General features: G+C 45.6%; 1 protein-coding gene across 21 annotated transcripts in view; it reads right to left on the bottom strand.

The window, feature by feature from the left end:
* Window positions 1-24899, bottom strand: part of PPFIBP1 (PPFIA binding protein 1) — a 102255-nt gene that overhangs the window by 56589 nt on the left and 20767 nt on the right. For 17 of the 21 annotated variants that reach the window (XM_040063532.2, XM_040063538.2, XM_040063535.2 and 14 more), the window contains exon 2: window positions 15698-15773. The gene's annotated coding sequence lies outside the window, so the exon portion shown is untranslated. Of the gene's footprint in view, window positions 1-14625; window positions 14736-15697; window positions 15774-24470; window positions 24727-24899 lie in introns of those variants that run through there. The other 4 variants (XM_058420487.1, XM_040063533.2, XM_040063548.2 and 1 more) reach the window with 2 other exon arrangements.

Raw genomic sequence — 24899 nt, 5'->3', positions numbered from 1 at the left:
GTGTGAATACACCTATAAATCACCTGGTTTGAGTATCCAGAACAGTCTAATTGAAGCAAGGGGCTACAGAACTTTCTTTGTAGGCACAGGGTCAGCAGTGGATGGGTTAGCACACAGCACCACTGGGGCCATGATCCAAGTCAACAAGTCTGAAGCAAACTTAGGTGTGGCTAAACCCCATGACAACAATAATGTAGAAATACCAACACATGCAAGAGCTGAACTGCCCCTCTCCATTATTAAGTATCTGCCACATTTTTAAACCAGTCAGGTTTACAGACTCTTCTGGAAATTCAGTTTTACCCCACAAACTCTTGCAAAACTCGAGGTCTTCCAGAGGAGCCATTCCACTGGGATATTAGTTTTCATTAAGAAAGAACAGCATTATTGAGGCATATGGCTGCTGAAGGAAGTTTTGTGATCTATGAATATCCTGAAAGTTTGAACACAGAAAGGCCCTTATTTGACATGAAATACAGTAAAGCATAGAAGGAAAGGAAGGCATGGGGAAACAAGATCACCTGACTTTTTTAAAGTCTGTAATAGAGAAAAAAAAATCCTAGACTGCTTAACTGTTTCCATTCCCCTGACCTACATATCTAATTTTTTAAAAATTAAATCTAATTTAAAAAAAAAATTCAAAAATTATATTAAAAATTTGTAATATTTTAAGATGTTTTTATTAAAACACTGAATAAATTCAAAGATGTTTTTATGACACAGAAAGACTAAAAGTAACCTCACTGATGTTTCAAAGTTGTATTGAGAAAAAGTGGCTCTTGTGTAACTTCATCATTTTCTTACTTTTCACAGCTCCACTGTAAGAGATGATAGCAAGGATGGAACAATAAATCTAGGATTAAAAGCTCCCAAGCCCATTATTTATACACATCTAATTAGCTCCTCCAGCACACATACACACACCCCCCGCTTGAGCACTGGGAACTGCTAATATAATTCCTGCAATTAAAAACTTCCATGCCAGAATCCTTGTCTGCCAAAAGGAAAAACAACAACCACTCTCCTGCAGCACAGCTGGGCATGTTTGTACAGGGGTGGATGCCCAACCCTAAAACAAAGCTCAGCTCCAAGATCTGAACTCTCCCAAAGTTCAAAGTATTTATTAGAAACCTGTAATCCAGCACCACAGACCACCTTGGACTCCAGCAGAGCAACCAGTGCAAATCAGAAGTTTGGGGAGTTTGCACACTGGTTTTGTTCAGCCGTACCAGAGATCTCTGCTGATCATGGGGTAACAGTGCTGAACAAGTCTCACTCTGTATCAGCTTTTGCTTTGGTTTCATCCTCAGAGACCATGTTAACTTTTGTTGTGCCAGGGGCACTGGCAGCGCAGACAGATGGGTGAAGGACCACTCGCCTTCCACCATGTAAAGTGAAACTAGCACAGAATAGTTCAAGGCCAACACTCATAAAGGCTTGGATGCATTAATGACCCTCAGTATTTCCATACAAATCTTCCTCTGAATACATAATCTCAAGATAAAGCTTCAAAAACCTTGAGGGATCAGATGCACTTATAATGTTACATTTCTTTGAAGTACTTTTCCCTTTGTATTCTGACCACACTTCAAAGTTTTCCTACTTACATACAAATCAAATTAGACATCTGATGCTAAAAGAAGCAGACACTGAAAGTGTTTCACACTTTCCCAACCTTTATGGGTGGTGGGGCAAGATTCAGTCTCATAGAAAGAAAGGTATATATTAACCATAGGCTGATTTTCACTATACCAGCTGGCCAAGGAGGAGTTATTCATGAATCAAAGGTCAAATAGAGCCAGGGTACACCTCCAGTCCCCACCCGTGGCTGAAAATCCTGCTCCCAAATAACAACACAGATTTAACCTGTAGGATACAACCTGACTTGCTGCCATCAAATGGGAATTTGTGATTAATAGAAGTGCCCAGTGCATGAAGGCAACAGGAGGGAGGAGGCTGGGACAAAACCAAAGTACAGCAGTATTGGCAAAGCCCTTATGGGGTTTAATTGGGGTGAGCTGATCATCTTCAGTGGTTTTCTTAAGAGGCAAAGGGAAAAACTCAACGTGACTTCCAAACACTGTGAAAGTTACCACAGGAAGTGATAGGGGGTAGCTAGCAAGATGTACCAGGTTTTGTGCTTCAATCAAAGACCTTTTTGGAACCATTGAAATAAAAGGATGATCCTAGAGCTGCCCTATACTACCATGCCAAAAAACCCCACAGGAAACAAACCAACCAACCAGAAAAATGCAAAACCCCACCCCCAAATAACAGAAGTAAACAAATTATTGCATTTTCTCATCATGAATTAGCAGCTTCCTCAGCAACCATGCAAACACGTGGGGCCAAATCCTTTGTGGTATACATGGAGACACTAGAGTTACCTGGAGATAATCTTGCATGCTCTCAAGCACTAAATAAGTTTTAAAATGTTGGTTCTTGCTTCATATATAACAGATATGTACAAATAACTATATAAAACTATTGCCTCCTGTGCTTCCCTTTTTGGGGCTAAGTATTTTTCCATGTGTTTACTTGAGCCATCACTGGAGGGATGGTTTCTGGGAGGTTATATTTAGCTCTAAAGGACTAAAGAGGCTAAAGTTAGGAAGGGATTTTCCCTTAGAGGAGGCTCTTACACTAACTCTGCTGAACATAAAAAAGCACTGAGACAAGCCTAGTTTGGGCTTGCAGAAGACACTGGTGATGCCAAGGCCTCAGCCATGATGATCCTGCTGCTTAACATGGGAAAAATAAATCCAAAACTGGCACGAATGTTCGCTTTACATACACAACAGAACTACAGTTTCACCCCTGTTTAGGGAAAGAAACATCACTTATTTCAGGATGGAAATTGTCACACATCTTCACGCAAGGCTCGTGTCACAGTACAGCTCCTCTCAGGGATAGCTCAATGTTTATTTACCACTCCATGGAAACAGGCTGCAGCAGGGGCATTTTGGCAGCTCTGCACGGCTTCAGTCACTGGACAGAAACGGGGACAGCTCTACATTGCAAGCACATTGAACTGCACACAGAAAAATCCATTGCTGCACCCACCCCTCCAGCAGTGCTATAAAACCCCATCACTCACCACCCTCCTTACAGTACTAAACTGCCACTTACCTACATGGATTCATCCACTTAAAGGTTTTGCTGGTAAGACACAGCTACCATGGTAATTTACCCCACAGAGGTTCAGCTCTCGTTGATAAATTCTGTTGTTTTTGCAAATTAATTCCTATTGTAGAATGAGAAAATGCTGTGGGTTGGAAGGGACATTAAAGATCATCTCATTCCAACCCCACTGCCATGGGCAGGGACACCTTCCACTCTCCCAGGTTGCTCAGAACCCATCCAGCCTGGCCTTGGACATTTCCAGGGATGGGGCAGCCACAGCTTCTCTGGACAACCTGTGCCAGGGTCTCAGCACCCTCACAGGGAACAATTTCTTCCCAATATCCCATCTAAACCTGCTCTCTGTCAGTGTGAAGCTGTTGCCACTTGTCCCGTCACTCACTTGTCCAGGCCCTTGTCAAGAGTCTCTCTCCATCTTTCCTGTGGGCTCCCTTCAGGCTCTGCAAGGCCACAGTGAGGTCACCCCAAAGCCTTCTCCTCTCCAGGCTGAACCATCCCAATTCCCTCAGCCTTTCCTCCCAGCAGAGCTGCTCCATCCCTGTGCTGCCCTTGGTGTCCCTGCTCTGCCCTGGCTCCAGCAGCTCCCTGTGCTTCCTGTGCTGGCCCAGGGCTGGATGCAGCCCTGCAGGGGGGTCTCAGCAGAGCAGGGCAGAGGGGCAGAATCCCCCCTCCCCTGCTGCCCTGGGGCTCTGGGTGCAGCCCAGGATCCCTTAACATCAGCGTGCTCCCTCCTGGTACACTACAGCTCTGGAGGTACTGAAATACCTTGGGAATCATGCACTACTGAAATGTTATTTAGTTTGTTTCAGACACTGATCTCTTCTCTCTGGTGACCAGGGTCCTGAGGACAGACCTGTGTTGGGAAGTTTAGGCTAAGGCTTATACAAGCATACACAGAAAAAGGAGGGGAAAAAAATGCCAGAACAGTATCTCTACATGGTAACAAGCAGAGATCTCTGCCAGAGGAAGTATCTGAGCCATGCTGTTGGATTTTGGGATTTGTTTTTTGTCCTTTATTAAAACTTTTGGCAGTTCTATGTTTCTTTTTCCTGCAAATGTCTCAATGATCATAAATGCATTTAGGCCTCTCCTAGTACTTTAATGAAATACCAGCTCCTGCTCCTCTACTTGACTTGCAGGCAAAATCTGCCATTTTAAGGAGATAATCTTAAGCAGCTTTCTGAGCAATGTCAAGAATCCTAAATTGCCATTTCTGTGCTCTGGTTTGGGGTGATTTTTTTTTCCCTCTCCCCTAATATTCTATTTAAATTGTCTTTAAAATAAAATGCAGCATTGCCCAAGATGTAGTAGCGTGATGTGCAGTATTTTACAGATTGCAAGATCTTAATCAATACTGTCAGCTAATTAAAAATCTTCCAAAGAGTAGGGGTTTAATTCCCTGTCACATTATTATATCTAAAAAAAATCAAGACTTAGGAAAGCAACATGAACAAGACAATTACTTCCATGGCATCCTGTTTTTCTAAACTACGTCTCAGTATCAATGAAACAAGAGCTATGTCTCACCGCACTCGTGACCATTGATGAGGAGTGGAAGGAAGTGATTTAGCACAAGTGTGCACTTGGCAGGGAAGAAAGAGCTGTGAGTAGGGTACCTGGGATGTCTCCAAAGGCAGCCTGCTGAGTAAGCAGGTAATGAGGCCAGCCTGATCTGACCATGCATCTGAGAGCTTGAGGAGGAGACATTTACCACCAGCCTTACAGCAAGTGACCAGCGACTTTTGCCCAGAAGGCAGTGCTCCGGCCACCAGGGCTGCCCAGAGAGCTTGCAAGGGGAAGGAGGAAAACCAACAGATATGGGACAGAGGACTTCTTCAGGCCTCTAACCAGTACTGAGGGGCCAGATCATGGCCGGACAGCTGCAATCCTCCTTCCAGCCAGAGGAAACAATCCCACATAGCTGCTGGTGAGTTCCCATGCCACAGACACTCCTCAGGTTGTACTCAGCAGCGGTTCTGACAGCTGAGACCCCCATGCTCTGTACTCACACAACACCTCAACCTGTGGCAACCCTGCCCAAGAGGCTCTCCTGGTACTGCAGCACCATGGGTGAAGGTAGGAAACTTCCATCTTAGGTGGGGTCAACAATTTTGAACTCGTACACAGCAGCGTGCCAATAATATGCTACAAAACAGCCATTATTTTCCTAATTCCAGCTGCCAAACTCAAGAGAGCTAACCTGACTGAAGACAGACATGAAGGTAAAGTAAACTGGGCATTAAATCAAAAGAAACAGCTTAGCTAAACCAGCTATCCTGAAGGGCTTAGGTGAAAAGCTGCCCACCTGAGTTGGGGCTCCTGTTACTCTGGTCTTCATGGCTATTTTAAGGGTTTGAGCCTACTCAGGCAGGGCACACATTCCACTTAGTGCAAAATTCTCTCCAGTGGGAACTTCTCACTCGTGGGAACTTTACACCAGTGAGGAAAAAAGACAGCTCTCCACATGGCAACTGCATCCAGGAATCTGAAGCACAGCTCCCCACTGCTGCTAAAGCTTAGCACAAGTGGATATTCAACTTGTGCCTGAGCAATTTTTATCTCATAAACTATCAATGCTATACCCCTCTGCAGATTCCAGAACACTCATTTCAAATCCTTTACAACTGGGCACGGTATAGGGGTGAGGAGAGTCAGGAGGGTCAACTTATTTCTCATTGACACTAGAATTATAGTAGTGTTCTTCTGAAGTCAGAAAATACCAAGTAACAACAGTAAAAGGGAAACACACCCAGCATGCATGTCAGAACGCACAGGGCACCAGAAGGACGTCTGTGGTATCTCTGCATCAGCAGCTTGTTCCCTGGAAGCTTCTTGTCCAAGAACCGTGACCCAGCCTGGTGCTCCTTTGCTGGCAAGATCTGACAAGATACCAAGACGCCGGTGTGGCTGCGGGCCAGAACCCTGGTGCTCCAAGGAGGCACATGCAAATGTCTGCTGAGGTTACATGACCACACACGTTCCCTCTCCTGCTCTAATGCCAGCAAGGCTCCCAACTGCTCCTGGATAACACCGGAGATAACGCAGCCGTATCCCACTGCTCCCTGGCGTGGATCACAGCGCTCGTTACAGCTGTCACAACGCTCTGTGAATTATACACAGCACACACCCTTCCCAACACAAACCTCAGAGCTGTCTCCGTGTTCTGTGGCAGCAGAGATTAACAGATGCTGACAACTGATCAGATAGGGGAAGCACAAGAGGAGACAGACGCAGCCCATTACTGCTGTTTGTTGTGTACCTACACGGTTTCCCGCTGTCAGAACTGACTGCACTCATAGTTTCTCCTGATGTAGCAAGGTTGTTGAGCTCCCCTTTCCCATCATCCCAACAGGCAGCTATTTCTGCCCCTGCCTTTATTGACACATTTATAATCACTGGCTGACAACATCCTGCTAACAGGAAAACACACCTAAACATTGCATCCAGGCTCCAGGAAACCCCTTGGCACCAGGCATCCGAGCAGGTGAGCGCTTACAGGAACTATCCAGAGGACACAACACCACGCTCATGATGGACTGTGCACATCTCTCCCCCCAATTCCCTGCCCAGAGCACTGCAGCACAGCTGGCAGAGATTTTGTGAATGGCAGCACAGCTGCAAAGAAGGTCCCCAAAGGAAATGATGAGATAGGGTACAGAGGAGTGGGAACATGCAAGTGTAGCTGCTCTAGATACTCACAGGATGCAAAGGTGTTAAGTTTATACATGACAAACCCCTTGATAACAAAAATATGAGAAGAGAAGGTTTCACACAGATCTCATAGCAGCCTTCCAGAATCTGATGAGGGCCGACAAGGAAGCTGGAGAGGGAGTCTTCATTAGGAACTGGAGTGACAGATAAGGGGGAATGGCGCCACACTGACAGAGAGCAGGTTTAGATTGGAGATTGGGAAAAAATTGTTCCCTGTGATGGTACTGAGGCCCTGGCACATGGTGCCCAGAGAAGCTGTGGCTTCCCCCGGATTCCTGGCAGTGTCTAAGGCCAGGTTGGATGGTGCTCTGAGCAACCTGAAATAGTGGCAGGTATCCCTGCCCATGGCAGGGGGTTGGCATGAAATAGTTTTTGAGGTCCTTTCTAACCCAAACCATTCTATGACTCTTTTAATTCTGTTAGTGCCCAAAATCTACAAGGGAAGCAATAAAACACTAGCACATTGTTGCACTGCGAAGGACAGGGTGGGAAAGGGCAAGGGCCAGGACAAGGGCAAGGAAGGAACCGTGGAAATCTCTGCTGACGTCTTGGAGCAGAAAGCAACCAAATCCACAAAGAGGCTCCTGCAAGCACTTGCAAGCTGTCAATTTGCTCTGTTGCCAGACTGTTCTGGGGCCGAAACACTGACAGTCAACAAAGCTCTTCCTCAGACAGGGATGCAGCACTCCCACCTATCAGAGTTTCATCTCCTGTTGGGAGCTGGGAACAGATACAGGGAGACCAGAGCTGCTATAAGGTCAGTCTTGGTATTCCTGGCAATGCTGCAGCATCCCATGGGATGCACCACTCTATTTTCTGTCCCCACAGGGACACACAGCTGTTCAGTGCCCAGATGGCAGAACCAGGACAGCAGCTTTACCACTGCCCTTCTCCAGTGTCCCTCAGGCACAGTGACATCCAGGGCATGTCAAGCCTCGGCCACTTGGCATCCAGCCAAGCAGGCAAACCAGCCAAAACACCCCTGGCACTGCGCCCTGGGAGTGGAGCCAGGAATGGTTGCCCAGTCCTGCAGCAGAGTTGAACTTTCCAAATATTTTGAACAGTTCCTTATCAGCAAAGCAGCTTTGCACCAGCTCAGCATTTCACAGTGTTTATAATCTGGTCCCCTTAAATTGGATTGACAGCCGAGCAGAACCACAGCCTGAAATAGCGACAGTCTCTCTGTCGGCACAGGAGCTTTTCAGCAAGACCCACCCAGCCTGAGATCAGCAAGTTGCACAAGCCCACATTTGATGTCAAGCATGTTTCTAATGCCATTGAAGTCAATGCTGCTGAGAATATGCTTAACACTTGCTGCCTGTTTGACCAAGTGACCAAAACAGGACCTCAAAATACATATCCTGGCAGCTTTGTGCAACCTGCGGGTGCTATCAGTAATAATAGCAGCCTTCTCCTCACCTTGATTGACTTTAGACCATCTGTCAGACATGGCCTCAGCCACAAACACAACATGAGCAAATCTCCACAAACATCCTGATCATTGTGGCGACAATCTGCCTTCCTTCTCCTCTCAGAGGCGCCACCAGAGCACAGCCCTGGGGGTGTGGGTGTGTTTGGGACCACGGAAAACACTGAAGTTCCAAAACCCACTCCACGTTTGCAACAAAGACACGTTCACTTTCAATATGGATCCTGCTCCACATCACTCTGGTTCAGTGTGACTCCACCACCACATAGAAAGGTAGCTTCCTGACCAAGGTGTTTCAAGGCAAAATTTACCTAGGGTTACACAGAGCCACTGTTACTGCATACAGAACACAAACCAAAATTCACTCAGTGAATCAGGGCAAACAAGTGCTGCTCTGTTGCACCGAGGGAGTTCACAGGGTGGGAGAGCAGGCTGTGTCCGGGAAAAGGAGTAAGTCACGGAAAGTTTCCACTGAACAAAGTTCACCCATCTGCCCAGCACTCAAACAGCACCTGAGCTAAAAGTTAACAGCCTATGCCCCTCATGGTGAGGAGAAAACAAACACTGGCCACTGAGTCACCACCCTGTGGGGACATCCTGCAGTATTACCATCCTTAGTGTACTAGGGACTGACTTTTTGAGCCACTGATGCTTATATGACTATTGGTTCCCCTGCTGTCACTTAAGAACGGATGCTAAGGGCATGAGAAAAAGCACCTCCTTCGGGTGTAGGACTGTCGGCTTGGAAAGTGCTCCAGACATCTTGGATGATGTCCACCTGCCACAGCAAGGATGATTCCGCTCCCAAATTCTCATCTTGTCCCAGCCAGTGCTGCCCACTGCAGGTCTCAGAGAACAACTTCATCTCCCTCAAACAGGGTGTTGGAGGGCATAAGCCTAAATCCCTACTGCTCAATGTACCTCCAATTGGTGGGCACTGACCTACTCTGCGTAAGGAAAGAAGGGATATTTCCCAACTAACCCACTACATGCCTCAGAAGATGTTAACCAGAGGAGGATCAGGCCTTTGGAATATGGCAATTGCTGTGCCATCCTAGGGAAACAGGTGGAATTCTCTGGCCTTACCATTACACTAAACACTAGATGATTCAACTGAATTTGCTCTCCCCTCATGAGGTAAGGCTATTTCCTACTTTCTTTCAGTAACTCAGATTTGTCTATGTCCTATTTTTGGTTTCTAAATTAAGAATGTTGCTCATTACCAGATTATATGGCATTTATTCTGAGGAGCAAGAGATAGTGATGCAGCTAAAAATTCAATACAAACACCCTGTGGATGTAAGCCACGACATTTATATACTGGATTAATAAGCACTTAGAGGAATTTCTGATGTAGGACACATGACCCTCCCTTCATCTCAAAAGCAATTATTTTAATACCACGATTTCAAAGTGTGATGTGTCCTTGAAAACACTGGCAGACAGACATCTTTATCAAAAAAGTTTCCTTGGAAGGACAATTTCAGGTGCATCTCCGGGTTTGAGATAAGAGAACATCTGGAGCAAGTGCCTGGGCAGGCCAGCAGATAAGCAGGCTGGGACAAACACCAATTTCATGCAGAGTGGGTCTGAACTTCCCTTAGAGAAAGGGGAAAGACTGGACACAGAGCTCCTGCTCCAGCCCACCTCCAGCTGCATCCAGCACCGCTCCTACTGCTGTTGCTGCCAGGTTTTTGGAGCACTCTCACCGCTCAGAGTGGCCCTTGCCTTTCACACCTTGTCACCCACCCCTTGATATCTTCCAGGTACCTCAGCCTGGAAGCCACTTCCTTGCTCATTTTAGATGGCCAGCTTACAGCTGGAACCCCTGCAGAGAACACAGCCAGGTTCCCCCAGTTAGCCCTTGTCAGACTTGGGCCGCACCACCTCAGCCGAAAAAATGTCAACAGCTGGTCTTCCACTGAAGACCCCAGTGTTTTCTGACAGAGGTTTGATGCCCCAGGGGAAAAAATAAAAAGCCCTATCCAACTCTCCCTAGGCAATCACCTTCCAGCCCTTCCAGCCAGTTGGTCCCTTGCTCTTAATTTCTAACACTTAAGAATAACCAGAGATCCTAAAGGATCTCAACAAAATTCCTTGGCTATCAGCATGATCCCAGCAATTCGCCCTGGGCGTATTTTTGGAGGCACTCACCACTTTTGGATGCAGTAACACAAAAAAACGACAGAACACAAAATTAAAACAAACACAACAGAACAATCCCAGATGCACATGCAATTCCCCACAGGCTGAGCTGCTGATATTTTTCCTAAGCAATTGAAATCAAAATCTAATGAGAGAAGCTGTCAGATGACAATGGAGAGACACCAAGACCCCCCCACAAGTACTCACACCCTGCAAGCAAGGCGTAAAAGCCTTCACCAGCGGCTGTGCACTCACTGCTGCAAAGTCCAGGTCCCAACTCAGCCCTGAGGGCTTCCCAAGCCCAGCGAGGGAAAAACATCCAGATTCATGAAAAGCCACATTCAGATCCTTAAAAGGTAATCAGCAATTTGGGTGTCATGAGAAGCAGAGGGTGAAACCAGCGCCCTGGGAGCATAGAGCATGTTCTGCACAACACTGGGAAGGAGCATGCACAAATGAGGTATCAGCTACATAAGAAAGTCAAAGAAAAATGAAAGTAAAAATACCGACTGTGATACCTTGGTGCTGTTGTCCATCACTGAAGGTCTCATCTAAAGCATCAGGATATCTGTCCCACCCCCCCATCAGAAACAGAAGACTAAATATAATCTTGGAACTAAATCTTGAGCCCCCAAAAAAGGCTCTGTCAAGTTTTGCATCCCCAAAAAAGAGCACATGGAGGAAGACAGCTGCTTTCTCCACCGCCTTCACTGGCACGGCATGCCCAGAATAAAGTTGTGTTAAGCCATGCAAGGCTTTTTGCCTGAAAGTTTATCAAACAAGGCATCTGAAGCCAGGCAGAAGGTGGCCAGGGAACCTCTGAGAGCCCGCAGAGAAGCAGCCATGAGATTTTCCTAAAGAAGATAAGGAATTCTTCATGTGATTTCCATGCTCCTTTCCACCTAGCAGATAATCTGTACTCCCCCAGAGGACTAAACTGTCCTAACACTGCCCAGTGCTCTGAAGCAACTCTGTAAAAAGCCAGAATTCCTGAAAAAAAAAATAGGTTTTAACTAACTTCTAGCAAGTAGGCAACAAAATTGTTACCATCACTTCCTCCGTAACAGAGTGCCTAATTCCACAGTTTACTGCCTACAGCACTCACCTATTCTGTATGCATTTGGGGGTCTTGTCAGTTCATTAAGCAGCTGTAAATCAAGGCCTATAGCCTAGTGCAGTTGTATGAAATTATTTCTGCAAATGACATCATTCCAGACACCACTCTGAGCCAACAACTTCCACTACAATCCACGGGAGGGAAAAAAAAAAATTCTTAGCATGGCATGTGGTGGATGAAACATGAAAGATCAGCTTCTATGTGCTGATACAGTTCCCATTTTGAGGATCACTTTTCCCGTCTTTTCAGATGGAAAACAAGATGGGGAAAAAAATATTCCCAAATAATACAGAAAAGATCTCCTCTGCTTCTGGTTTGAGACAAAGGAGGGGGGAAGGGGTAGAGAGATCCCCAGACAGCTGTGAGTGACACCCCACAAACACAACCCCATTAACACGCTGCTTCACCTTTATAAAACTTCAGACAATTCCTCACACACCTCCAACCACATCAGTCAGTGAGAAAACTTATTTAGGAAAAAAAAAAACAACAACCAAGCCACCAAAAAACACCACCAGCAAATGCACTTTAATAAGTAGTTAAGAAGGTTAGGAAAGATCATTACATTTCCCTTTGTGTCAACCTGAATCAAACCTCCTTCTGCTCTAGAAGCCAGGAAGGGGGGAACTCAAATTGACCTGGTTTCTCTTTCCATGGCCTAAGCTCACTCGGCTTCTTGTTCACTTTGCCCATCTGTAAAATGGGGGAAATGAGGAGAAACTAATACACAATGTTAGAGGAATTATTCAATCCATAGCCACAGAGTTCTTTGAAGATGCAAAGTGCCAAGCATTATCACTAGATGAAGAAATGATATATTTTCTCCCCCAAGCTATACAGAGGGAAAAAAAAAAAAAAAAAGCCATGCAAACAGCCGACTGTACTCCTAATGAGATGCAATACTCGAAAAGTGGGACATCTTAAAACAGATTGGACAATCTTTTTCCAGCTCACAAAGATTATTCCCAATACATAAACCTCAGAGGATTATAAATGCAAGCAAAGAAACTTGGCTTTTGACAAGATTTCTGCAGACAAAATAAGCTTGTCTAAATAAACAAGGAAAATGTACATTTTCAGTCTTAAAGAGAGCAAAAAGAGTTTTTCAAAGAAGAAGGGAAGAACTGAAATCGTGTTTGCAAGCTTTGTGAGGGATGAATTTATGTTTTCTGACTATAAAGCCATTTCCAGGACTGGGAAAGTCAATAAAATAAGAAGAACCGGATGGGAGGGAGGCAGGAAAACGCTGTGTGCAGCAGAGCAGTCTCATGCTGGATAAACAGGGCAGGCTGCTCTCTGTTTACAGATAAATACATCCCCCGTCCCTGCAGAGATTTATGTGTGTTAGAGAGCCACCATCAGAACTGTGGGTGAGCAGAACCTCAAATTACATTAAGGTTACCCAAACCACATCACATAAGATGTGAGGAGCAAAAGCACAATAGCATGCTTCTTTTCAGAAAGCTGCAGTATTTCCTCTCAAAAGAAGGGGAGGAAAAAGACACCAGAAAAATCCCCATCACAGCCTGCCTGGGGACCCTCCCATGCCCCAACCTCCCATAAACATTCAGAACAGCCACAGGCTCTGGGGAAATGTTTGAAATTATTACTATTTTGAGCACAATTTAGTTTAGCACAGCTATTAAAAGCCCAAGAAAAGCTGTGTGAGGGCTGGGCCCTGCAGGACAAGTCATCAAGCGCCAATAAATGGAATACATAGAAGTAGCCTCGTGCTTCTTTCCCCCCTGTATTCAATGTGACACTGAGGGGGGAAAACCCAACAAATACTGATTTTTGCCTCATGCACACAGGCACTCTAAGAGGGTGGACTGGACACTATTTCAGTGCTGCATGTGAGGCTCTGTCTCAGCTTCAGACACACCAAAAATCTGCTGCCACTGAGCACAGCCTAACTCAGAGCTGGTGGAGGAGGGTGAAGACACACCTGCAAACCTGCAGGGTTTTGCTAGGAAAGAGCAGGATCTGCAGGGAGTACGACTGATTCTGGCTACATGGACTTAGCCAGGGTTCTGTGTCTTCATGGCAGCATGCTGAAGCAGTTATCTCTGCTAAGGCTTATTTTAAAAGCCTTATTAGCTTTTCTGAATTATTTATACATGTGGCCTTACTGTGGCGCAGGGCTGAACTGGCAGCAGCATGTTTAACATGGAGCTAGCAAGGGAGGGAACAGCGGGATGGAAATCCATGCTTTTATGGATAAATAGAGGCCATGGGCAGAGGCACTTAAACTCCACTCTGAACACATTGGTGTATTCTGTGTGGTGAGATTGGAGGTCAGACATCTGTGCTGAGCTTGTGGCAACCCAGCAAAGAAGCCCGTGTTCCTCTCCATCTGAGAGAAGCAGCCAGCACCCTGAAACACAGTCCCCTGCCCCTGTCAGTGCTGAGTCAGGCACAGGAATTTCCTGCCATCTCGTTAGGAGAGGCTCTTATTTATCTGCTTAATGGGGAAAGCAAGCAGCAGCTGGAGAAATCAGGCTTTTCAGACTGATTGCTGAGGGCAACAGGTCTGACTCCTCCAAATGCCAGAGACCTGCCGGTACTGGAGCCACAGGAATGGAGAAGGGAGGAGTGAGCACCTGCTACTACAGCCCTGGATGGTCATGGACACACACACACCCCCTCCCAGGGAGCAGCAGCACCAGTGACAGGGAAAACCGGGCAGGTTTTTGTCCCAGGCCTTCTGCTGCTCCCGGGGAGGGGGAATCAGCACAGCATCTGCGGAGCAAACAGGGAGAAACTTCCAGCAAAGGCAAGACATTCGCACGGTGCCGCCAGCAGACTGAAGATCTCCAAACACACAGCCAGCAGAATGTGGCTGCCAGCCAGCATCAGAGTTTTAACCATGTTTTTACAGCCATGATGGATGCAAGTCCAGCTGGAATGTAAGCCCACCAACCCTGATAAGCAGTGATAAAACTGAACAAATGTGACCAGGATGGGAGATAATAGGTGACAACCACTCCCGGAGCCAGCAGACCTCTGATTAAAAACCCAGGGAATAAAAGCTTTTGGCAGTGGAGTTTAGGGCTTCTGACAAACAAGGAGCAACAATACCCACTGTTTTCCAGGTCTGGTGCAAGACCTTGTGCAGCTGTGAATCCCAGAGAGCTCATGCACAGTGATTTAGCGTGGGAAGGGTTGAAGAGCCACAAAGAAGCACTCCAAGAGCTATGGAGAGAGTAAGGGAGTAAAATAAGGCAAATGGTATTTTAAATGAGACACCAGTCCTCACATCCTGTGGGACTGGGAGCCCAGCTGTGGAGCTATGGGATGAGCACATCCCAGCCATAGGGTGCACAGATCAAGTGCACGGGTCAGCAATCTGACCCCGCTCTCCAGCTGGAATTCAGGATGCTAAATCGTACCATAATATCCAAAACAAAGTAGATGAGGGCTAACCATTCCCAAAACAAGACTGCCAGCTCTGACATGCACCGGGCTACTTGGATCAAATCAGTCTAGACCGAATGCAAAATGCTGCTCCTTGAAGCAAACAGAACTGGGACAATTCCAAAGGATCTTATAACACATACTCTGTTTTACTGAGTGCATTTTCTCATAAACTTACCCCAGTAATCTGAAAGCTCTTGGCAGTTTCTCTGCATGCTGCCATAGACCTGCTGAGTCAGATTAACTGCACATGCACAGCTGCATCACTCAGTCACAGAATGTCCAGGGGGATCTTGTGCTGGAGCTGAACCCTCCAAACTGGGGCACACTGACACTGCTTGAACCTTTCATATGCCAGCTCCAGCGCTCCTTTCAGTTTTGCTTCTTGGATAATCCAAATATACTTCATTACTCTGCCACAGCCCACATGTTAACCCTAAATCCACTGTCATTAAAATGTGGAAACACAGTTTCCACATTTCTCTGACTCTAAACAACAGCTTAGACTGTGTTAAGTAAGGACCATCCTTTAAAAGATACAAAATCAATGGGTATCTGCAGAAGCAGACCGACATTCTTCTACAACTCTTACTGGAAATCATATACAGCATCATTTTAATGGCATTTGAAATGAAAGCCCAAAGGAGCTGTTGTGCAAGGTATCAAAAAGCAAAAAAAAAATTTAAAAAGCAGCTAGTAGATAATAGACATCAGCAATGCAGTGGGTTTAGATTACTCACCTACAGGAGCAGACTTAGTGTTGATCTCCACTCTCACTCTTGAGCAAGTACCACTGATCCATATAAACTTCCAACACTGAGAAAAAGAGAAATAGAGATTTTGATTAATTGCTCAAAGTCTGAGATGACTTAACAGTGATATCTTGTAAAAGTTTATTATCAAGTGACACAGGATACAGGAAGCACTGTGGATGGTGTACATAACAGCATTTATAAAAAGCTAATACCAAGAGATTAAAGGATGACAGTGGGTGTACAAAAAGGAAATGAGCATGTTAATTCCAAATAATTCCCAGCAACATTATTTCTCAGTATCTCTACATTACATAGTAGGCCTGTGCCTGCCCTTGACCTCCTCAGCTGATCACACACGTGTAGCACATAACAAAAGTGAATAATGCCTGGCAAGGCTTCCTTCTCACTACTGTGACCAAAACAAACCCCAAACAAGCACCCAACATTGCTGAACATCTGAAAATCACGGTGTGAAGGAAAGCCAGTGGAAGTCAGAGCAGCCCAGAGCACTGAAACAACCCCACAACTCACTCCCAACAACTCGAGTTCCTGAGTCTCTTTGCTATGACTATTTTGGTAAATCAAAGATGTTCTCTGTTCCTGTGGTTTGACAGGAAGTTTTAGTCTCGGATACTCCCATCTACAGACTGTGCCCAAAAGAGGAGCTATTTGGTACGGGAAATTTGACAAAATTGTTCCAGGAGAAGATTCTGAGTAGGCTTTGAATCTGAAATGCAAAAGGGATTTTGGGGAATAAAACTTCAGGCTAATAACTAAAAACTTCCAAACCTATGCAGTTACACGAGCTCCCATTAGAAGAGGCTTAAGAAAAAGTGACTCAAATACACGTGCTCAGTGAAATATGGTCAGTAGAAGGATGGAAACAACCAGAAACACCCCAGTGTACCCCAACCTGTGACACTTCACTGACACACTGAGACACTGCTCTCCAAACAAAAATCATGCCATCAGCAAGAGCAGGAGTTTAAGACAAGCAACATGACTGGAAAGCAAAGAATCAGCTCAAAAATGAAGGAATAAAGGCACACTGACTAGTTGTTGACTTGTTGCAACAAACTGCAAATATCCAGAGGTTGTGAACTGGAAGACAGAGAATTCAGCCCTTGTATGACTGGGAGGGGAAAAAAACACAAACATTTTCAGGGCTATACAATAGAACACTATAATAGACAATCTCAAGGCACACAAATGATTGGGTGCTCATTACTTCTCAGAATAGTTTTTTAGAGTAGATAGAATAAAACCACCAGGGGGGAAAAAAAAATTACACAGAACTGAGCAGGACATAGGAACCTGTGTAAGCAGACTCCGTCACAGGACTGGGGCTCCAGGCTATAGCAAGAGAATAATTATGTACTGAGCCCTGTGCAATGCAGGGAAATAACATCTGCCAGATGGAAAAAGACACAAAATGTGGTAGGCGGGGGAAAAAAAAATATTTGAGGTTTCTATAAAGGGCACTGCAGAATGTCATGTATGAAACTGTAAAGCCAGAGAACAGAAGTTAGTTAACGGTGTTATTTTAAGCCTGCCTAAAGTAATATGAAGGGCCAAAATGGAAAACCTATAATTAGATGGAGCTTCTCCCCTTCATTACAAATATCTGACTGGAGCTGAGGCTCCCAGACTGACAGGACCTTTGGGATTCCCACTGCCCAGGCTATCAGGACACGCAGGCAGCAGCTGGGCAGGGGGAAGGAGACACAGAGCGTGGCGGCCATGGGATGCTGCAGCTGCATCTTTGCTGCATGGGACTGGCCAGCACTGCCCATCACAGCTGGCCTGGTCCTCCTGCTGCAGCCACCAGTGCTGCCCTAACTCTCTCAGCATCCTCTGCAGCGCAGGGAAGTCCCAGCAGCTGCTCAGAACCGAACTGGGTCCATTTCCCTCCATCACTGCAGGAGACTCACGCTCCCCACGAGGGCCATTCTCCAGACTGACTTGCTACTCCCAGCACGGCTGGCAGCACCGCAGCTATTCCCAAGCCTCTCCACCAGCACTATTTCAGTAAATCAAAGATGTTCTTTGTTACTGTGGTTTGACAGCAAGTTTAGTCATTTCCTTCTCGACAGAGTCAGAGTTACACACACACAGCCCACACCTCGGGCAAGCTGTAGGGCCACTGGCTGTCTGATGAGGAAGGGAATGTGTCCCTGCATTCCTCAAAAGGGAACAAACTGCCTCACACCCTGGCAACACAAGGATTCAGTTTGTTCCCAAGGCTGCTAGGGAAGTGGGCTTCATTTCCCATTCCCCCGCGTCCTTCCTTCCTCAAACTCAATTTAATTCTGACTAATGAACTTACGGTGCTGGCTGTGGCTGGGATAGAGTTAATTTTCTTCACAGCGGGGAGTATGGGCTAAATTCTGGAATTGTGCTGCAAACAGTTGGGATAACACAGGGATGGTTTAGTTCTTGCTGAGCAGGGCTTGCACAGAGCCAAGGCCTTTTCTGCCTCTCACCCCACCCCAGTAAGGGGCTGGGGGTGCACAGGGAGTTGGGAGGGGACACAGCTGGGACTGCTGACCCCAGCTGACCAAAGGGACGTTCCAGACCTTATGGCAACATGCTCAGTATATACAGCTCAGGGAGGATGTTCGGAGTGCTGGTGTTTGTCTTTTCAAGTCACTGCTACCTGTGATGGGGCCCTGGACTCTTGGGGATGGCTGAATCCCTGGCAGTCCATGAAAAGTGGAGAATGAATTCTTTGCTTTGCTTGTGTGCACAGCTTCTGCTCTCCCTATATATTACACCATCTTTGTCCCAACCCATAAGCTTCATCACTTCTACCCTTCCAATTCTCCCTCTGATCCCACCAGGAAAGGAGTGAGTAAGTGACTTTTTGGGGTTTAGTTGCTGGTTGGGTCCTCCTGCTGCAGCCACCAGTGCTGCCCTAACCCAAACACTACCACTACCGGACACCCTCTAACCCTAAGCTAAAGAAACCCCTCTTGCACAGCCTCACCTCTGAAGATTGTTTACAGAAGTATTTCCTATAGGACCAGCTGTGATGTTCATCCCAGCATTTCTCCAGCCTGAACAGGGCACAGGACACAGAGATCCAGGGGGATCACCCCGTGCCCTGCATTAGGATGCCAGGAAGGCTGACAGCCCCCAGGGAAAGTCTGGAGTTCAGGATGACAAGTGAAAACTGGGACTTGTCGGGACTTCTGGGAAAGGGTGGGGCTTTTCTGGTTTAACTGGAAGGGTAAATTATCAACCAAGAACAGGAGCTGAGGGAATAGCTGCTCCCATGTCACACACAGCCCTGATGTGAGGGCACAAAGGTGGCCAGGGGCTATCCAGCCTCGCCAGCAAGAGCAAAGCCCTCCACCGAGTTCAATCCAAGTTCACTTTCAGTATGAAGAAAACATCTTCCCAGAAAACCACACTCACAACCAAGAGCCAGTTGTTAGGAATGATCATTTAAGAAGAGCAGGACTAGGCAAACCAGGAGAGAGTTAATTGGGTTTTTGCTTTCATAGAGAGAACATCACAAAGTATAAACACCCTGAGGGAACCTCTCCAACATCCCTAAGAAAAAAAAGGTGCATGATATGGTCTTCTTTTTCTTCTCCAGACTCTAATTTCTTAACCAGGAAGAAAATGCAAATCCTAATCCCACAATCTTGCATGTTCAGCAGTAATATTTTACCTTGCCAATCAAATGTTTTCTGCAACAGTCACCCATTTCTTTTTCAAATTCAAGACGCGTAACTGTATGCAATTAACTACACACTGTGTGAATTTAAACAGGACACAGCCCTGTGCTCAAAGACCTGAAAAATTCACATGCTGCACTGTGTTTAGGGGCACAGCTTAATGAGAAAGATGCAGCACTAATTCTTTGCTTTGTGACTCCTAGAAGCTTTGTTTCAGGAACATTTCCAGAAGAACCAAGAGCACTGCAAGCAAATAGTCTGATTCATGTCTGTTCTTTACTAGATAAAAATAAAGATCTGTTTTGCCTAATCATTTGTGATCAAGAAAAGCAGGGCTTTGAGATGCAAGATCTGAAAGAGCCCCTCCTGTCTACTAAAAGCTGAAAAATTACTCAGTAACATGGGACCCCAGTAGTCACAGCACATTTCAAATCACTGCTACTTCCCACACACTTGCCTCATGTCTGCCTGTTTGTGTTTCAATTAAAAATCTACTATGACATTCTTCCTACATTTTAAAAAGAAATTTCCACAGGCAACAGGATTCAAAATTACTAAGGAAAAACTATTAACATACAATTCTAAGGAAGTCACTGATGCACGCTGATTGTGTCCAGCTATCTCGCCTGGGAAAGGTGGGAGGAAGGATTTAAAGCCAAGAATCAAAGCAAGGAAGAAACACTAACAGTTTGAATGATCTGAAGAGATAATGGTTTTCCATGGAAAAAGCCATTGATGCACATCTTATTTTGGAACACTAATGGCACAATTTTTTGTAAAAGGCCTTTGGGCAAAGGCTGGTTTGAATCTGAATGGAAGCAATCAGGACTGCAGCTTGAATGGTTTCCTCACATCTGTATAAACCGTCCATCCCCCGACAAGTATCACCCACCAACACAGCCTCCTTCACCTTTAAATCACCCTGTCCCAGGATGCATTTTTCATCCGCTGCAGACCATGTAGCAGATCTCTTATTTAAGCTGGGACAAGCTAGCTGCACTCAGACAAATTCGGCAAGAACAGAAAACACAGATGCTTGAGCCCTTATCTTTATTTTTGGTTTCTGGAAGGCCGCAGACATTTAGACACAGGCAAAAATCACATAGCATCAATGGTAACAAGCCAGTCTGGTTTTGGGTCTTACTGCACCCACAGCTGAAACCCAAAACTTGTGCGTTTACAAGTGCCAGCCTTGAGCTAAAAAACAAGTTTCGATCCAAACCCAGGGGGTCTGGCACAACTAAAGGGGCCTGAACAAAATTAACCACATCATTAACTCCAGTGACCCAACCAGCTGAGAGCTCACACATTTCCTACCACAAAACAGCACTTTTGAACAATGTACATGCACAGAAGTCACTGAATCAACACAGCAGCACTGGAGGATACAGACGACATAGCCAATCGCCACAGCAAAGAAACACTTTCTGGAAGCATAATAAAATATTCTGAATAATCCCGTGAGTCAGAGATGAAAAACACAAGATAGACGATTCAATGAAATATTTGTAAGACCAGCAGCAAGAACAAACTGCAGAAGTTTTAAATCACTAACTTATCAGATATTAAGTGAAATTAGACATGATTTACACAAAGAAAAAAATATGACTACTCTATGACTAATTTTATATTAATCACTGTGTCCATCTCTGAACTGGAATGCCACTGCAAGCAGCTTCTGTCAGCTAGTGCTTTGTTTTAATTCTACAAGCCAAACCAACAGATTATGCAGTTCATCATCTGTGAAAATGCAGATGTTAGTTGATGGAAGATGCAGAACTGTCTGAAAAACATGGAGGACTCCTTCATTAATTTAACTGAAGATCTTATGCCCCAAACCCCATGTTACTGAAACAGGGTGATGATAAGTCTGTGGAATCAGAAATGAAAGAATGACAGATCTGAGAGCACCAAGTGCTGGTGCTGTCAGTGTCCTCCCCTCACAGTTGTGTCACGTTTGCTGACACTGAAGTGACTAAAGCCATGTATCTTGTTAATCAGACAGCTACCCAAAGAAGGCAGAGGCTGCAAGAGCTGCTAGAGGAGACCGCTTTTTCCTTAGGGCAAGATGTCACAGTGAAGCACTGCTATCACTAAATGAACACAGAAAGATTATCAAAGAGCTTTCTCTCTCAGGCACCAGTTTGATTTTACTCTACTGCATATGCAAAAGAGCCAGGAAAAGCCTCCATGTCCCTCATCCCTTCAACCCTGGTGCACTCCATCAGATGCAAAAGGCACTGCTCTATCAGTGGTGGTCGTCTCCTAAACCTCACTGGTGCTGCCACACTGTTTTCTGTCTTCCTTCCCAACTGTGCTCACAACAAGCACAAGATATTCATTGACAAAAAGGCACCAGGCTCCCCATAACATAAGGTCTCCCATGGCACTTTCCATGAACATGCCTGCCCTTCAACTACCCTTAATTGTTCTGGGTATCCTTCACATTCACATCACTGCTTCGATGTTCCTTAAAGGAACTTAAACAGCTCCAATCACCACAAACTTACAGAATCCTGTTATTGAAGCACACACAGCCCAACTCTTGCATTTCCAGAGCTGGGAAGTGAGGAGGAAGCTTTGCAAGAAGGAAAACCCAAAAGCACTTACCAAGAAAAGGAAGAAAATAACATCCTTTTGCCCCTGTCAAGAGAAGGCAGCCCAAGGATTAGAGTTGAAAACCCTAGAAATTAGGATCAACTTAACTAGATGTTTCTCCAGCTTCACAAAAAAGCTTTATACATGTATTTTGCTTTCTTTCCATGCAAACACTTGGGTTGTTTCAGCCCTTTAAAGTTGGTTACATGCTAATACACATGCACACAACAGGATTCAGCTGTCGTGCTTTCATATGCACTGCAAATGATCCTGAAAATACCATTTCTACTAATCACATTGTTCCACACAGTTTTAAAGCACATGACTGCAGAATAAAACCCTCAGCACATATTTCTGGCCTGGATTCTTAAAGAAATTAGGCTTATATGGTGGTAGGGTTGTTTGTCAGTCCTCACCCTATTAAATTTTCAACTTGCTTGTCAGTTTTGACCACATTTGGCAGAAGGTGAAGAGATCCAAGCAGGTGTCACATTCCTACACCTTTAGGGAAAATTATTATGCAGGTAGAGGAGACACATCCAAATCAGCCTCTCACAGGATCAGATTCTGCTGCAGGAACTCAGCAATTCCCTCCTTTGGCTGGCCCAGCAGCTGCTCCATCAGCAACCTCAGGGCAAGTTCCATGGTCACCAGTGGCAAATATAGTTAGTCCCACTTCCTAATTTTATTCAGGAATCTGCTTTATAACTAACCTATTACAGTACTTTAGTTAAGGAACAAACAAGGATGTTGCCACCAGTATTAAAAACAGTTTCACTAACAATTAGAGAGCATTATTCTCAGAGGAAAAACTTCATTAGCTTTCAGTCTGCCCTTTTTTAAAGAGGTCAGCATCTTGCAACAACAGAAAAAGCAGCTTTTCTATCAGAAAAAACAGCAAGGAGGTAGTTCATGACACAGAAAAGATGCAGGCAGAGTACAAGACCCGGGGGCTAAACAAGATGCAAAATCATTTTCCACTTCCAGACCATCACTCCAACTGCAGACCAATTACGCGGTGAGTTAAAAAGTCACCAGCAGCAGCTTTCCCCCAAGCTCTCCAGGGTCATAATATGCAAAACCACGTCCACCACTTGACAGAAGGCACTTTGGCCAGCCTCCAGACAGGAGGACAGCCACAACAGCTCCATCGCCCCTGCAAACACCCCAGGTCAAGAGCAACACGTGTCCTTATGGCAGCATGGAGAAAATGCTGGTCCTGCCAGGAGCACGGATGTGTCCTGTGATGAGAGGATCTCTCTCCAGTTGGGATAGCCTGGCTCCTCTTATTAATAGCAGCTGCTGGCATCCACAGCCCAGGGCTCTGTGCCAAGCAGTGCAGTCTGTCAGGAGCAAGGTGGAGAGGTTTATGGAAAAGAGCTTCAAAACACTGGGACTGGGAACAAGACGGAGCCTGGGCATAAAGGTTACTCCACAAAAACAATAAGCCTTAAATCCCAATGAATTTCAACCAACAAAATTCATTGTACCATATCCTGAAACGGCGTGAGATGGGGATATCAAGGCCAGGCTAGACAGGGCTCTGAGCAGCCTAGGAGAGTGAGAGGTGCCCCTGCCCACAGTAGGGGGCTGGAACTGGATAATCTTTGAGGTCTCTCCCAACCCAAGCCAGTCTCTGATTGTATATCTGACCCCAGAAAGCAGCATCTTCACCTATGAGCTTTCCACTCAACTTAGTCCAAGAAACTCTCCTTCATCGCCCCAGTTTTCATTCTTGTGGAAGAACGAGCCCTAGCCACCATAGCAGCCAAGCAGAAAGCAGCACAACGAGAGCCACTTTCATATTTCACATGAAATATGGATAAATAAATATATTTCATACTTAGCTGGTTGGTTTGTTTTGTGGAAGAGCAGTTGTCAAGTCTTCTTAAGGAAAGAGGCAAACTTTGCTTAGACTCCAAAATGAAAGGTCAGATGTGAAAGCACTACTTAGAAGATGCTGAGGGTAAACAAGTGCACCATTATATATTTGTTGTGTTATATCTTCATTTAGAAATCCCCTAATAACCATCTTTACCACAGGGAAGAGCTAATATTAGAAGCAGGATATATCCCACACAAGGTTGCTTCCATTAAACATCCTACAAACAGATATTCCTAAAATCCAACAATTCACCTAAACAGATTTTTAACTGCTGTGTAAAAAAAGACTTCAACATCACTTAAACTGATTATTTTCCATCAGGGAAACTGTGGAAGGGGCCATCTTCAGGAGAGGTAGTGGAGCACAGGAAGATCTATCGCGTGTGCAGAAGGGCTGGGTGAAACCTAAGCCTCTCGCTGTGTGGTGGTTTTAGGCAGATTTTGGGAGAAACCCTCCCACGGCGCCCCCCTCCCCTCCTCCAACCGGTTCGGGAAAAAAGATTTCCTCAGAGAGAAGTGGAAAAAACCTGTTTATTAAACAGGCAAAGCACTCCCAGCACAATACCCGATGACAAGAGCTTCGTGCCGCTTACGGAGGGATAACAAACTTAAAGAAAGTCTCCTCTTGAGGGTCGTCACTGTGCTCCACCGCTCCGTCTCTGCTGACGCTGGGAGAAAAGGAGATGTGCAGGGCTGGTCTTGGTGGGGTGGATCCCCTGTGGAGGCCCCCGGTGCTTCCCCAGGTCCTTAGTCTGGAGAGGTTGGAACAGTTCCGAGGAGAGGGCAAAAAAAGCAAAAAGGAAGGAAAAAAGGACAAAAAAAGAAAAAGAAAAAAAAAGCAAAAAGCTTCAGCTATTCTACAGCGTCTAACTACGCTAGTACTAAACTAACTAACTGCTGGGGAAAAAAACCAGAGCTTCTTTTGTCTTGCTGTGTTCCAGCTCCCCCGCTTCAAGGTCACTCCGATGAGCAGAGTTTTCCTGGGGAAAAACAAACCGCGCTTGCCCTCCCCCCTGCACCCA

This window comes from Hirundo rustica, chromosome 4, assembly GCF_015227805.2.
Source record: "Hirundo rustica isolate bHirRus1 chromosome 4, bHirRus1.pri.v3, whole genome shotgun sequence".
In the NCBI taxonomy this organism is placed as follows: domain Eukaryota; kingdom Metazoa; phylum Chordata; class Aves; order Passeriformes; family Hirundinidae; genus Hirundo; species Hirundo rustica.
Note: the sequence above shows the minus strand (reverse complement) of the source record. Positions and strands in the feature narration are given on the sequence as shown.